We start from the raw sequence: 15,060 nt of genomic DNA, 5'->3' as shown, positions 1-15,060 counted from the left end.
CCCGACGCGGGGCTCGAACTCACGGACCGTGAGATCATGACCTGAGCCGAAGTCGGACACTTAACCGACCAAGCCACCCAAGCGCCCCTCAATATACTTTTCATTATAGATATCATATTTTTAATCTCTAAACATTCTATTTTTTTATTTCCGTAAAGTCAGTAGTGATGTCGTCCATTTCTTTCCTGATTCTACTAATTCAATTACTATCTCTGTTTTGCTTTGTCAGTTTAGCTAAAAGTTTCTCAATTTTGTATTATTTTCAAATAACCAACTTATGGTTTTATTGATTTTCCATATTATTTTTCCATTCACTATTTGATTAATTTTCATTCTAAACATTTGTATTTATTTATTTACTTTGAGAGAGAGAGCAGGGGAGGGGCAGAGAGACGGAGAGAGAGAATCCCAAGCTTGCTCCATGCTGTCAGTACAGAGCCTGATGCAGGGCTGGAACTCAACGAATCGTGAGATCATGACTTCAGTCAAAATCAGGAGTCAGACGTTTAACCAACTTAAGCCACCTAAGTGTCTCGAGTAATCTCCATTCTAATCTTTATTATTTCCTTTCTTCTGCTTGCTTTGGGTTTAATTTGCTCTTCTTTTTCTAGTGTATTAAGATAGATTACTGATTTGAGATCGACTTTTTTTTAACGTAGACACAGCTATAAATTTCTAAGTATTGTTTTAGCTGCATCCCATAAATTTGATATGTTATGTCTTCATTTGTATACATATCAAAATACTTTGCAATTTCTTTTTTTGAGTGAAAAAAATTTTTAATGTTTATTTATTTTTGAAGGAGAGGGAGACAGAGCTTGAGCAGGAGAGGGGAAGAGAGAGAGGGAGACACAGAATCTGAAGCAGGCTCCAAGCTGTCAGTGTAGAGCCCGACATGGGGCTTGAACTCGCCAGCTGTGAGATCACAACCTGAGCCGAAGTCGGACACTTAACTGACTGAGCCACCCAGGCGCCCAAAATATTTTGTAATTTGCACTGTGATTTCTCCATCGACCCATGGATTATTTAAAAATCTATTGTTTATTTTCCATATATTTATGTATTTCCCAAATTTATTTCTATTAATATCTAATTTCATTACACTGTAGTCAGAGAAGATTATTTGCATGATTTGTGTCTTTAAATTTATTGAGGCTTGGGGTGCCTGGGTGGCTCATTTTGTTGAGCATTTGGCTCTTGATTTCAGCCCAGAGTCATGATCTCACTACTCATGGTTTCATTCCCCACATTGGGGTTTGCCCTGATAGCACAGACCCTGCTTCAGATTCTCTCTCACCCTCTCTCTCTCTCTCTCTCTTGCCCCTCCTACACTTGTGCTCTCTGTCCCTCTCTTTCTCTCAGAAAAATAAACAAAAATTATTGATGGGGCACCTGGGTGGCTCAGTCAGTTAAGCATCCGACTTCAGCCCAGGTCATGATCTCACGGTTTATGGGTTCCAGCCCCACGTTGGGCTCTGTGCTGACAGCCCAGAGCCTGAAGCCTTCTTCAGATTCTGTGTCTCCCTTTCTCTCTCTGCTCCCCCCCCATCATGTCCTTTCTCTCTCTCTCTCTCTCTCTCCCTCCCTCCCTCCCTCCCTCCCTCTCTCTCTCTCTCTCTGTCAAAAATAAGTAAAAACTTTAAAAAAAACTTAAAGAAATTATTGAGACTTGTTTTATGGCCTGGAATGTTGTCTAAATGTTCCATGTACATTTGAGAAGAATGTGTATTCTGCTGTTTTGGGATGGAGTCATCTATCTATGTCTGTTACATGTATTTGGTTTATAGTTTTGTTCAAGGCCTCTATATCTTTGTTGATCTGCCTAATTGTTTTAGTCATTGTTGAAGGTGGGATATTGAAGGCATCAGCTATTATTGTTGAAAGGCCTATTTTCCCCTTCAATTCTGTCAGATTTTCCTTCATGTATTCTGGAGTTCTGTTGTTAGGTGCATATATGGTTTATGATTGGTATGACCTTCCTGACAGATTGACCTTTTTATCATTATACAATGTCCCTGTTTATCTTTTATAATTTTTTTAAGTCTATTTTGTTTGATATTAGTATAGCCACTCCAACTTTCTTATAGTTGCTGTTTGCATCATTTATCTTTTCCATTCTTTACTTTCACCCAATTTAGATCTTTGAATCTAAAGTAAATGTCCTGTAGACAGCATGTAATTGAATCTTATTTTTAAAGCTTTTTAAACAAATGTTTACATATTTATTTTGAGAGAGAGTGTGTGTGTGCAAGTGAGAGGTGGGGCAGAGGCCGGTGGGGTGGGGGTCGGGAATCCCAAGCAGGTTCTGCACTATCAGTGTGGAGCCCGATGCAGGGCTTAAACTCACAAACCATGAGATCATTACATGAGCCAAAGTGGGATGCTTAACCGACTAAACCATCCAGGCGCCCCCGATCTTATTTTTCAATAGAGTATGACAATCTCTCACTTTAAAAAAAAAAATTTTTTTTAATGTTTATTTATTTTTGAGAGAGAGAGAGAGACAGAGTGCGAGTGGGGAGGAGCAGAGACAGAGGGAGACACAGAATCCAAAGCAGGCTCCAGGCTCTGAGCTGTCAACACAGAGCCCGATGCAGGGCTCGAACCCACACTGTGAGATCATGACCTGAGCCAAAGTCAGACACTTAACTGACTGAACCACCCAGGTGCCCCCAATCTCACTTTTTATTTGATTGTTTAAATCATATTTAATGTTGTTATTGATGTAGTTGAATTTATGCCTGTTACTTTACTTTTGGTTTTCTGTTTTGTGTCTTTTCCCCCTCTGTTTGTATTTATATGCTTTCTTTTCATTAAATGAATATTTTCTACCATAATACTTTAATTATTTTTATGATTTTTCTACTATATTTTTATTTTTTTTATTAAATTTTTTTTAACGTTTATTTATTTTTGAGACAGAGAGAGACAGAGCATGAACGGGGGAGGGGCAGAGAGAGAGGGAGACACAGAATCGGAAGCAGGCTCCAGGCTCTGAGCCATCAGCCCAGAGCCCGATGCGGGGCTTGAACTCACGGACCGTGAGATCGTGACCTGAGCTGAAGTCGGAGGCTTAACCGACTGAGCCACCCAGGCACCCCTCTACTATATTTTTACTTTCCTTGTTGTTGCTTGAGCTCACCATTATATCTTAATATATCATAATGTAGTTCATATTTTTACCAATTTAATTATTGTCAGAGATAGACCTCTTACCTGTGTATAGTTCTACCCTGCCTCCCCTTTTTGTGCTATTATTGTTTCTTATATATCTATATATGATACACATCCAACAATACGTTAGTATATTTACTATCTTATATCATTTATAGTTTTAAAGAAGCTAAGAGAATAAATGCAAGTATATATTTATAGAGTTGATCATATTAGTCTTTCTATTACTGTACTTATTTGCTTCATTTTTTCCTATAGTTTCGTTCCCATATGATGTCGTTCCCTTACTTCAGTACAGCTTCTTCTCACCCACTTTCCTGGTGCTGTTATTGCCAAACTTATTATATTTCTATATATTAAATGCCCAACAATTCCATAAAATGTATATTTTCATACAAATTAATTAAACGAAATGAGAAAAATACACATTTCACTGCCTTTTACATTTATCGAATAACCTTTACCAGTGCTCTGTGTTTTTTATTGTAGGATCAAATTAACATCAGGGTCACCCTCTTTCAGCCTGAATAACTTCTTTTAGCATTTCTCGTGCGGCTGATTTGCTAACAACAAATTCTCTGTCTTTGTTTTCCTGGAAATGTCTTTATTTTACCTTCATTTGTGAGAATAGTGTTTCTGGATAGAAGATTCATGGTTGACCATTTTTGGTTCAATATTTAAAAAATATCCCACTGCTATTCAACCTCCATTGTCTGTGGTAGGAATTCTCTGTTAAACTTAGCGGGTTCCCTCCTTTGTGATGACTTGTTTTCCTCTTGCTGCTTTCAGGATTTTCGTTTTTTGTCTTTCAGTATTTTGCTATTATTTGCCTGGGTGTGTATCTCTACCTTTATCTTACTTGAAGTTTATTAAACTTCTTGTATGTGTAGGTTAATGTTTTTCACCAAATTTGGGGAGTTTTTTGGCCATTGTTGTTTCTAATATTTTTTTCTATCTCTCTCATTCTATTACTATATTACATATATGATGGCTTATTTAATGGAGTCCTGCATTGATTGCTCTGAGGCTCTGTTCATTTTGGTTCATCTTCTCTGTTCTTTGGATTGTACCACTTCCTAGTCTTTCCTGAATTCATTTCACTGATTTCACTCTTCTATATGTAAAATCTATATGTAACACCTCTAGTGAATTTTTCACTTCAATTATTTTAAACTCTAGAATTTCCATTGGGTTTTTAAAATTCTGTGTATTTAGCTTCTATATTAGATGTGACATTGTTATGATAGCTTCCTTTATTACTTTAGCCATGGTTTCCTTTAGTTCTTTAAACATATTTACACTATCTGCTTTGAAATTTTTATTTGCAAAGTCTAATATCTGATCATTCTTGAGGACAGTTTCTGTTTCCTATTTTTTCCCGTGTGAGTCACACTTTCCTGTTTCTTTGCATATCTTGTATTTTTTTGTTGTTGAAAATTGAACATTTTAGATAAATAATTGTAGAAACATGAATACTGATTACAGCCCTCCCCCCCCCCACCTCCTGGGCTTCTTGTTGTCTGTTGTTGATTTGCTTAGTGACTTAGCTGTACTAGTTCATTAAAATCTATTTCCCTCAAAGTATAAAGCCTCTGATGTCTCCTCACAGGGAATAAGGTTTGGTGTGTGGATAGTCACCTTGGGATGGCAGTGGTTTTAGAAAAATCTATTTGTTTGTCTTTTTCTAGTCTGTGTTGTCTGTCTCTATTGGTACAATCAGCATTAATTGCCATCTGGTTGTTGTATTGTTTTGACAATGTCCTGGGGCATAAATTGTTCCATCTGATCTAATTAAATTCAGGTCCTTTTGCAGGGGTAGTTTTGAGACCAGTATTTGAGATATATTATGACCCTGGGAAGCCTCTTCTTAGCTACATCTTTTCTTGGTTCTCTCTTTTCAGCTTCTAGCTGATGTATGGTTTTGCTATCATGGGCCAACCAGTCCTTTCTTAAGTGCTTACCAGCGAAATCTCCACTGTTTTTCATAGCACTCTGTGGTTTGAACTTCCTCATGCTCTGTTCAAAATAAAATCAGTTACCTTGGGGAGAGTTCTGGAGTTCTCCATTCTTAGGGCCTTCCTGTTCTGCTGGGAAAACATCTATTCCTTTACTCAAGAGCTAGATGTTAAGACAGTGACCTGCTTCTCAGTTATATCCCTAGTTTATTCACAGTGTTCTGGGTGGAGGTGGTAGCTTCTAGATTTCTTGACTTTACTGTCTTGGTATGGAACCTCATCTTATAAGCAAGCTGAGGTGAGGGCATTTGAGGCCCAGTATTCTTGGCCTGTCATGCCTGCCCCATGAGTGGTAGCTGAGTAGAGGAAAGGGGTCCTAAGTCCTTTCAGCCATGCCCAATCAGATTAGAGCTTCTGAAACACAGGGTTGGGGGTGATTAATGTGGGTATGCTGGTATACCCCATGTGAGATTGTAATCCTAGGTTTTGAGTTGAGGGGGAAATATCCCAGGTAGTTGGCTGCAACTGCCCATGTGGCTTCTGTCACACTGAATTGGGGGACTGTCAGGTAGGGGCAGGGAATGGATCATGTCTTAAAAGCAACAGACTGTCATTGTTCTTACCAAAATTTAGTGCATTTTCTTGATGAAATGTTTGTTGGTTTGCTGTGTGTCCTTAGGAAAATTTCCAAAGAACTTTAGTGGTTGTTACTTTTTTATAATTTTAACTAATTATGGTTCTTTACTGGGTTTAAAGTCTGCCAAGCTCTTCATGCCACTATCCTGTAAGTCATTCTATTCCTTTCTCATCATTTCATCGTTCCTGTCTCATCTCAGATTTCAGTAGCTTCAGTAGCTTTCATGAGCTTCTCTCATGCATATATAGATTCCATAATCAGCCAGAGACTCAAAGAGACATCTTTGTAGGTCTTTGGAGCTCATACTCTCTATATAGCTCCCTTTTGTCCTTCACTCTCCTCAACAATTTCAAACCACATTGGCCATTCTGAACTCTATTCTCTGTCTCTTCAATTCCCTGATCTCTTTTTGAATTCCCTCTCCTAGCACCATGTCATGGAAACTGCCTCCATACAGTAAACTGGGGCAATGTTGCACTTACCTTTTTTATTTTCCTTTTAGCAGGGGGAGATCACAGTCCTGTGTTACTTGTCTGATATCTGAGAAAGGTTGTTTTACACTCCCCCCCTGGTTTTCTAGTCATTTAAGGAAGTACAATATATCTGGTCCCTTTTATTCCATCTTGGCTGGAAGTAGAATTCCCATTCCAATGTTCTTCTGCTACTTCCTTTTTGCACAGTGATTAAGAACCACAATTCTGGGTTTTGTTTCTGGCTGTTTAAGGCAGTTCACTTCACTTTTCTGTGCCTCATCTTCCTCTTCTACAAAGGAGAGATAATAAGAGTATCTTCCTTCTAGGATTGTATTAAGTGAGTTATTGCTTGTTAAGTGTTTATGACAGGATATGGCCAGTAGGAAGTTGAAATAAGTTTTCACTACTATTGCTATTACTACTACTATCTTCATTTCCAATATATCACTGGGGAAATTGCCTAAGGCATTACTTGTGGAAGGGATATAGAAGAGGACTAGATCAAAATACCTAGTATTTGTAATTAAATATTAGACACAATACAGCAGCTGGAATTTTATGTGTATAAACTCATTTATTTGTATTAATATACAAACTTAAGATGGCAGACTCTTTGAGATGTTAGAGAACACCTATGTTGATTCACTTAGTTTGCACAAGAGCAGCATTAGGTCTGTAGAGCTGATTCCCTGGGCTCATACTATATAATAAGTCAGTTTCTGACTTCCATTAAGTACTTTTGGTGTCACACCATGATATTACTTGTCTTTTCTATTTCTAATGCCTTCTTTCACCACAATCCAAGTGAAAATGTTGCTAGTAAATCTCTAAAATTATGTGATTAAAAAAATTGATATATAACAATGATAGTGTTAACTGACCACAGTCTTTGGGTAATTAACCCAAGAGTAGGTGGATATGTTCAAAACCCAAGCATTTGCAGAATATCCATGGCCTATTTCTATTTTATGAAGATCTGGAAATAGTTAAGGTGGCTAATTTTGGAAATGTGTTGTATTTCCATCTGGTCTGAAATCAGTGGACTTGAACTTTATGCTATATGAGATGGAGACTTTTTTTTTTTAAGTTTTTATTTTAAATTCCAGTTAGTTAACATACAGTGCACTATTAGTTTCAGGTGTACAAGTGATTCAACACTTCCATACAACACCCAGTGCTCATCACAACAAGTGTACTCCTTAATCTCCATCACCTATTTAACCCATCCCTCCACCTACCTCCTCTCTGGTAACCATCTGTTTGTTTTCTGTAGTTAAGAATATGTTTCTTGGTTTTCCCCCCTCTCTACTTTTTCCCTTTGTTCATTTGTTTCATTTCCTAACAAAACATGAGTGAATTCATGTCAGCCTTTCTCTGACTGACTTATTAAATAGTAAGATTTCCTTATTTTTTATGGCTGAGTAATATTCCATTGTATATAAATACCACATCTTCTTTTTTTAATATAATTTATTGACATTGGTTTCCATACAACACCCAGTGCTCATCCCAACAAGTGCCCTCCTCAATGCCCACCACCCACTTTTCCCTCTCCCCCAACCCCCATCAACCCTCAGTTTGTTCTCAGTATCCAAGAGTCTCTTATGGTTTGCCTCCCTCCCTCTCTGTAACTTTTTTTTTCCCCTTCCCCTCCCCCCACAGTCTTCTGTTAAGTTTCTCAGGATCCACGTATGACTGAAAACATATGGTATCTGTCTTTCTCTTACTGATTTATTTCACTTAGCATAATACCTTCCAGTTCCATCCATGTTGCTGCAAATGGCCAGATTTCATTCTTATTGCCAAGTGGTATTCCATTGTATATATAAACCACATCTTCTTTATCCATTCATCAGTTGATGGACATTTAGGCTTTTTACATAATTTGGCTATTGTTGATAGTGCTGCTATAAACATTGGGGTACATGTGTTCCTATGCATCAGCACTCCTGTATTCCTTGGGCAAATTCCTAGCAGTAAATACCACATCTTCTTTATGTATTCACCTGTTGGTGGACATTTGGGCTATTACCATATTTTGGTTATTGTGGATAATGCTGCTATAAACATCAAGGTGCATATATCGCTTTGAATTAGTATTTTTGTATTCTTTGGGTAAATATCTAGTAGTGCAATTGCTGGTTCATAGAGTAGTTCTATTTTTAACTTTTTGAGAAACCTCCATACTGTTTTCTAGAGTGGCCGTGCTAGTTTGCATTGAGATGGAGACATTTTATGAGACACCAGGTTTAGAGACTGTTATATAATATTCCCAGAATCTTCTTTTTTTAATATTTATTTATTTTTGAGAGAGAGAGCACAAGCAGGAACAGAGAAAGAGGGGGACAGAGGATCCGAAGCAGGCTTTGCACAGACAACAGATTGCCCAATGGGGGGGCTTGAGCTCAGAATCCATGAGATCATGACCTGAGCCAAAGTCGGATGCTTAACCGACTGAGCCATCCAGGCACCCCCAGAATCTTGTTTTTGTGTTAGAAGTTAAGGGGTGCCTGGGTGGCTCAGTTGGTTAAGCATTTGACTTAAGCTTGGGTCATGATCTCATGGTTCATGAGTTCAAGCTCCACGGCAGGCTCTATGCTGACAGCTTGGAGCCTGGAGCCTGCTTTGGATTCTGTGTGTCCCTCTCTCTCTGCCCCTCACCTTCTCATATTCAGTCTGTCTCTCAATCTCACAGAAATAAACATTAAAGAAAAATAAGTTTAATTACTTATCTGGGCACAAATAATGTGGTATTCATACTATCTGATGAAGAAAGCAAGTAGATGTCTCCTGTTGACTTTAATACTCTATTTTGAGCCCTCAAACCTTCCATGTATGTGTGACATATTGTGTCGGGCGAACAGTGCATTTGGTGCTTTACTGTAATGCTCTTCACCATATCAAGGTGGTATTCTAATAAAACTGACAATGTGTTGTTCAATGTCTGTGTGCCAGGCGTTGTGCTATACCTTTTACATGCATTATCTCATTTACTTCTTATAGAAACATTTGGAATTGGTATTATATTCCAATTTTACTAAGGAGGAACCTGAGGCTCAAAAAGATGAAGTATCTTTTCCAAGATTGCATAGCAAGCTGGGAGTAGATATAGAATTCTGGTCCTGGATGTCTTACTCTGAAGTCCTGTGCTTCCCATAAGACTTGGAATTATTACTGGAATTTTTGGTCATAGCATAGCTATCTAATGCATGCCTCTACTTCATGAACTCTTAAAGTCAATGTCATAAAGATACTCCAGCATGTCTTTGTACCCCAAAGGTTAACAGGGGAAACAAAGTAATTAAAGGTCTTGTGTTAGATAAGATTTTGATGAAAGAATGCAAGAAGCTAAAGAAGTGCTATGAACTCAACCCCTGAATGGTATCCACACATGGGTTTTACTAGCCAGCAGGTGATCTTCAAGAAAAGAGGATTGTAAAAGGTTAAGCAAAAAGACTTTGTAGTCATTGTGGTTGGGGGGGTGGGAGGATAGTGCTGCTAGGTGCTTTATATACTTCTGATCCTCATAAAAGTGCTTTAAAATAGATGATATCACCCTATTTCTGTATAAATAACTTAAAACCTAATAACTTGCTTCAGTGTATAAGCTGGTATATTCTTGTAGAATTTGGCAGTGAGCCCTCAGATCTGCATACTCTATAGTCCATGATCTTTTTTTCCTCTCTCACTCTGCCTAAAGTGGCATCCACATAGCACCAACCCTGTGAGTAGCTTCTCTTTCTCCCTGCTAGGGTCTTCTGGATCATTTTTCAATGAATGTGTTTTCCCATCACTTAATTATTGTTTCACTGGAGAGCTATGTAGGATTGTTTACATCACACGTAATTCATCTGGAGTCTATGAAGGGCAGGAATGGGGATATTTGAGCAGTTCTCACATTCTGATTAACATCTTCAGTTTCTATGCTTTACCTTGAATTGTGTCAGCTTGTGATAATACTCATTATCTCACACTGATCACAAGTTCCATTGAGTAGCTATGTTTTCAATTGATAAAACCTAAAAAATGATTAATTAATAAATGCCATTTGTCTATGAGGTTAAAACTTTCAGAAATGGGGTCTTTTATGGGGGGCGGGGAATAGAGTAAAGAAAAAACTTGATGGAAAGGTTTAGAAGCCATTGCACCAATAGATCAGCAGTTCTTGGAGTTAGTTAATGCTATTTAAAATTGGTGATCTTCCTAGCTAATGGTTCTGCCTCCTGTCTTTCATTAACTTTTAATCAGAGCTATCAAAAAGAAAAAAACCCAAATACATGGCATTGATCTCTCAAATCTTTTGATTTTGGCTCCCCTTTGCTTTAGAGCATCAAAGTAGTCGTTGCTCATTAAGAAGGAAGAAACCTCACAACCTCACTGATGGAATTGACTTACCAGTGTTCCAAAACATGGAGTACCCCAGAAACATTCAGTCATAGAAGCTAAATTATGAAAACCAAGATCTACTCCTCTCTTCCTTTCCCTTTCCCCATTCATTCTGTCATTGTTTTTTTTTTCATTCTCTTTCTTCTGTTGTCTCTCATCCTCTCTCTCTCTCTCATTCTCTGTCTCCCCTGTAATTCTCTTTGTCCCTTGTTCTCTCTGTCTCCCCCATTATTTGTATTGTAGCTGCCTCTACTTTATGTAAACACTAAGCAAGAAGCATGTTTGCTTCAGGTTGTCATGGAAATGTTGCAAGTGGGCCTTTTAAGGAAACTGTCCTCTTACATTAGTGAAATCACCCAGATCTTCTAAGGTTGGTAATTTAGGGACATTTTCTACATAGAGATTACAGTTCAGTACTCCGAAGATCAGCCACCACTCCCAACCTGAACTTCTGTTCTCCTGTATCTAGTTTTCTTCCTATTATGTCTTCTAAGAGATTTGGGTATAATTTTAATAAGGGAAAGGATGGATTTCTTCAGACTTCTTTTATGATTTAAAATTCTTTTCAGCCTACAAGACATATTTTGTGACTTCCAGTATGCTCTTTTTCAGAGCAGAAACGAGGGTACAAGTTGGAGTCTTGGGGATACAAAATCTGGCTTGGAGTGGAAGCAAAAAAAGTGGAGTGAGGAGAGAAAAAAAAGTCTTAAGTCTGACAAGGAGAGGCAGACAGGAAAAGAAGAGGTTCCTCTCCCCTCTTTTGCCACCAGAAAGAAAATTGAAGAGAGGCACCACGTCTGGATGAAGAAAGGGGGAGACAGGCAACAAATTTCAAAAATAGTTAAGAAAATGTCAGATGGTAATCAATACGAAGAAGTACAGAATCCACATAATAAAATAAAGATAAATAATGATGAGAAAGATAGTTATGATAGGATGGTTAGAAGGCATGTTGGAGGAGATAACATTTAAACTGAGCCTTATCGAGGAGACAAATCTAGCCACACAAAGAGCCAGGAGAGAACAACTGCTACAGGTAAAGGAAAAGGTGAGTTCAAAAGTCCTGAGATTAGGAAGAGTTTGGTCTTTCTTAGAACCCAAGGGAAAATATGAGTAGTGTGAAACATCAGCAGAGGCCAGATTATTCAGAGTGGCTTTTATAGGCCATCGTAAGCAATTTGGATTTGTTCTGAGGTTAGTGGGAGGCCACCAGAAAATTTTAAGGAGGAATGCGATTGATCAGATTGTACTTTAAAAAGATTACTGTCTACAGAGTGGACATTGGATTGTGGGAAGTCAAGAGTGGAAGCCAGGACACTATTTAGGAGGATGAGGTTTTTGGAGGTGACAGTGGGGTTTGTGGAGTCTGGAGCCAATGGCAAGAAAGAATTCTTGAAGATGTCTTTGATGCAAAAAAGGTGATTTTATTGAAACATGGAGACAGGAGCTGTGGTCAGGAAGAGCTTCCCTGGGACCTTGAGGAGAGACTGGTTATATACTATGACATTGGGGGAGGTAAAGTCCAGGGGACGTTTCCAGGGAGATTTTCACATGCTAAAGAAAACTCACAGGATACTGGAGGCCTAGCTATTGTCAAGCTAAGGTGGTTTCCCTCTAGCAAAGCATTAGCATTAAGACAGTAGGGAGTTCTAGAGAAACATTTTACTCTGCCAGCCTCAAGTATTTGTCAATGGGCTGCAGGTTATAAGGAAATTTAGTTTTCTGTGTCATTTCCTTCTGCCTTTGTTCCCACAGCACTATGGAGAGGTGATGGAGACTTAGTTCCTGCAGGACTTTGATCTCTAAGGGTTAACCATTTGTTTTTCCCCTTTTCTTTGTTTTTGGGCAGCCAGGAGTGTGGAGGAATGTCAAGCATATCCCCCCTGGTTGTTTGTGTGTGTGTGGGGGGGAGGTGTTTGTGCCCTGTCAGCTTGCCTTGACTTCCCTCATCAAGGAGGCAACTATTTTTGTCCTAGGGAGAGATAATGTATGTGGTCTTAGTTTAAGATGATAAGGATGGAGAATGAGAGAAGTGGGAGGATTTGAGTTATAATTTGAAGATAGAGTCAACAGGGCTTGCTGATAGATTGGATATGGAGATAGAGGAAAGGAAAAAATTAAGGCTTTCCTGTCTTTCTAGTTTTAGTATTTTGGGGAACTCAAAATAGGTGTTGGAAAGGTGGTCGTCAGGATTAACAGGTGAGACAGTGATTTTGAAAAGTAGAAGCCCAAATGAGACTGACAGAGACTAGGAATTGATAGACTAACAGCAGTCACGTCAACAGCTACCATGCCAGTAAGGAGGGCAAATATAGGAGGATGAAAGCCCCTTGGAGGAGACTGATGGTAGGAAGTTCCTTAGCCCATGCCTGTGTTGGGGGGAGCATTTAGGTGGTACAAGAAAGAATTGGAAAGCTTGGAGATTCAGTATTTGAGTGGGGTTGGTGGGGGGGAGTTTGATGTCTCCTTTTGCCTTCATTGTGATTCAAATATTTTAATTTTAGCCCTCAGGCTACTGAGCTCCATAGAAACACCTGTTAAGCTTATAATAGAAAAATCTTTGGAAATGAAAAACACAGTCTTCTGTTTACAAAAGAGTTGATTAGGTAAAGGCAGAGAAATAAGATGATTTGCAAAGTTCTGTATCTGCCCATCTCCAGGGGTATGCAAAGTTATATATTACTAAGGACTGTGCTAAAAAGGCCTGTCATGTGATACTTGTAAGTGTTATCATTGGTTATGCTGGTTGCCTTTAAGGAATTACAGTTTTGATACTATTACATTAAAAAAAAAGCAGAGCGGGGCGCCTGGGTGGCTCAGTCGGCTAAGCGGCCGACTTCGGCTCAGGTCATGATCTCGCGGTCCGTGAGTTCGAGCCCCGCGTTGGGCTCTGTGCTGATGGCTCAGAGCCTGGAGCCCGTTTCAGATTCTGTGTCTCCCTCTCTCTCTGCCCCTCCCCCGTTCATGCTCTGTCTCTCTCTGTCTCAAAAATAAATAAATGTTAAAAAAAATTAATAAAAAAAAAAAAGCAGAGGATCTTTAGGGTAATTGATAAACCAACAACCATTATTTGACTGTCTCCTTTGTGAAGACAGCATAGTATAGTAGCTAAAGGCATGGATTCTTGAGATGCCTGGATTCAAAGCTCTGTTCCACCATTTACTTGCAGCATTATTTTGGGTCAATTAACCTTCTCTAAGCCTAAGTTATTATGTATGCAGTGAAGATAATGGAACTTCCCTTATAAGGTTGTGTTGATGATTAGATGTATTGATATTTATAAAATGCTTAAAACAACATCCATATTAGTGTTTGTTAAATAACATAAAATAAACAAGCACTTGGATAGGAGGATTATCAATAAATATAAGACTGGCCCTAAATACTGGGTCATTGGGTAGAGTAGGCAGGACAAAAAATAAAAGCAACTTACTGGGAGTTGAGACACAGGTTTAGAGTCGCTTTGAAGTAGGACCAGGGGTGCCTGTTATGACTTGATTAGTCTTTTTCTGGCTACAAGACAGGAACTAATGTAGACCTCTTAAGGCCTGGAGATAGGTGAAGAATCCCTAGATTCTGTAAGAACGTTGAACTGTATACAAGCAATAGAAACAATGCCATGCTGACATTAGGTCTAATAGAATATTAGTCCCTGAAAATCACCATTTTACCAAAGCTAAATATAACTCCCAATGTGTCCATTAAAAAACAATTCCACTCTCTAGAGGTTTCTTTTTCTTCTTTCTTTCTTTCTTTGTTACTTTGTTTCTTTCTTTCTTTCTTTCTTGGAAGAGATGGAGCTATCACTTCTGTAATGAGAAAGGGTGAAGTAAAAAAAACTTTGATAATTTATTTTTCTCTTGAAGAAGTGACCTCAAAGTTTTTATTGCTATACATAATTTTTTCTTTAACCAAAACATTTTCTCCTTCCTCCCATTTTATCTCAAGTATTCCCATCCAAAAGACATAATGGCATTCTTTGTATATTATACTGAGTGGTGCTTTGTGAGCATCAAATGGCAAAAGTCAGCATCTCTGGATGGATCAGGATAATAATTATAAGTGGCACATTTATCTTATTCCATCTGTGGAGTTCACAGAGTTAAGGCCCTTTTTAGAGTTATAGGGCTACATGGGTTTAGAGAGGTCTCATCCATCTTCCTCCTTCTAGTCTTAACTCTACTTAAACCTTTCTAGAAAGATGAATCCTTTATTTTTAAGGGGCCCCGGGAATGAAATTTTTCATGATCCTTTTTTTTAATTTTTAAAATTTTTATTTAGTTTTGAGAGAGAGAGAGAGAGAGAGAGTGTGTGAGCAGGTAAGGGGCAGAGAGAGAGGGAGGCACAGAATCCAAAGCAGGCTCCAGGCTCTGAGCTGTCAGCACAGATCCTGTCTTGGGGCTCAAACTCATGAACTGTGAGATCATGACCTGAG

General features: G+C 38.6%; 1 protein-coding gene across 5 annotated transcripts in view; it reads left to right on the top strand.

The window, feature by feature from the left end:
* EDA (ectodysplasin A) overlaps positions 1-15,060 on the top strand; it is a 458,277-nt gene that overhangs the window by 113,499 nt on the left and 329,718 nt on the right. The window lies entirely within an intron of this gene.

This window comes from Panthera pardus, unplaced genomic scaffold (assembly GCF_024362965.1).
Source record: "Panthera pardus isolate Hobbes unplaced genomic scaffold, ASM2436296v1 HiC_scaffold_27, whole genome shotgun sequence".
Lineage (NCBI taxonomy): Eukaryota > Metazoa > Chordata > Mammalia > Carnivora > Felidae > Panthera > Panthera pardus.
Note: the sequence above shows the minus strand (reverse complement) of the source record. Positions and strands in the feature narration are given on the sequence as shown.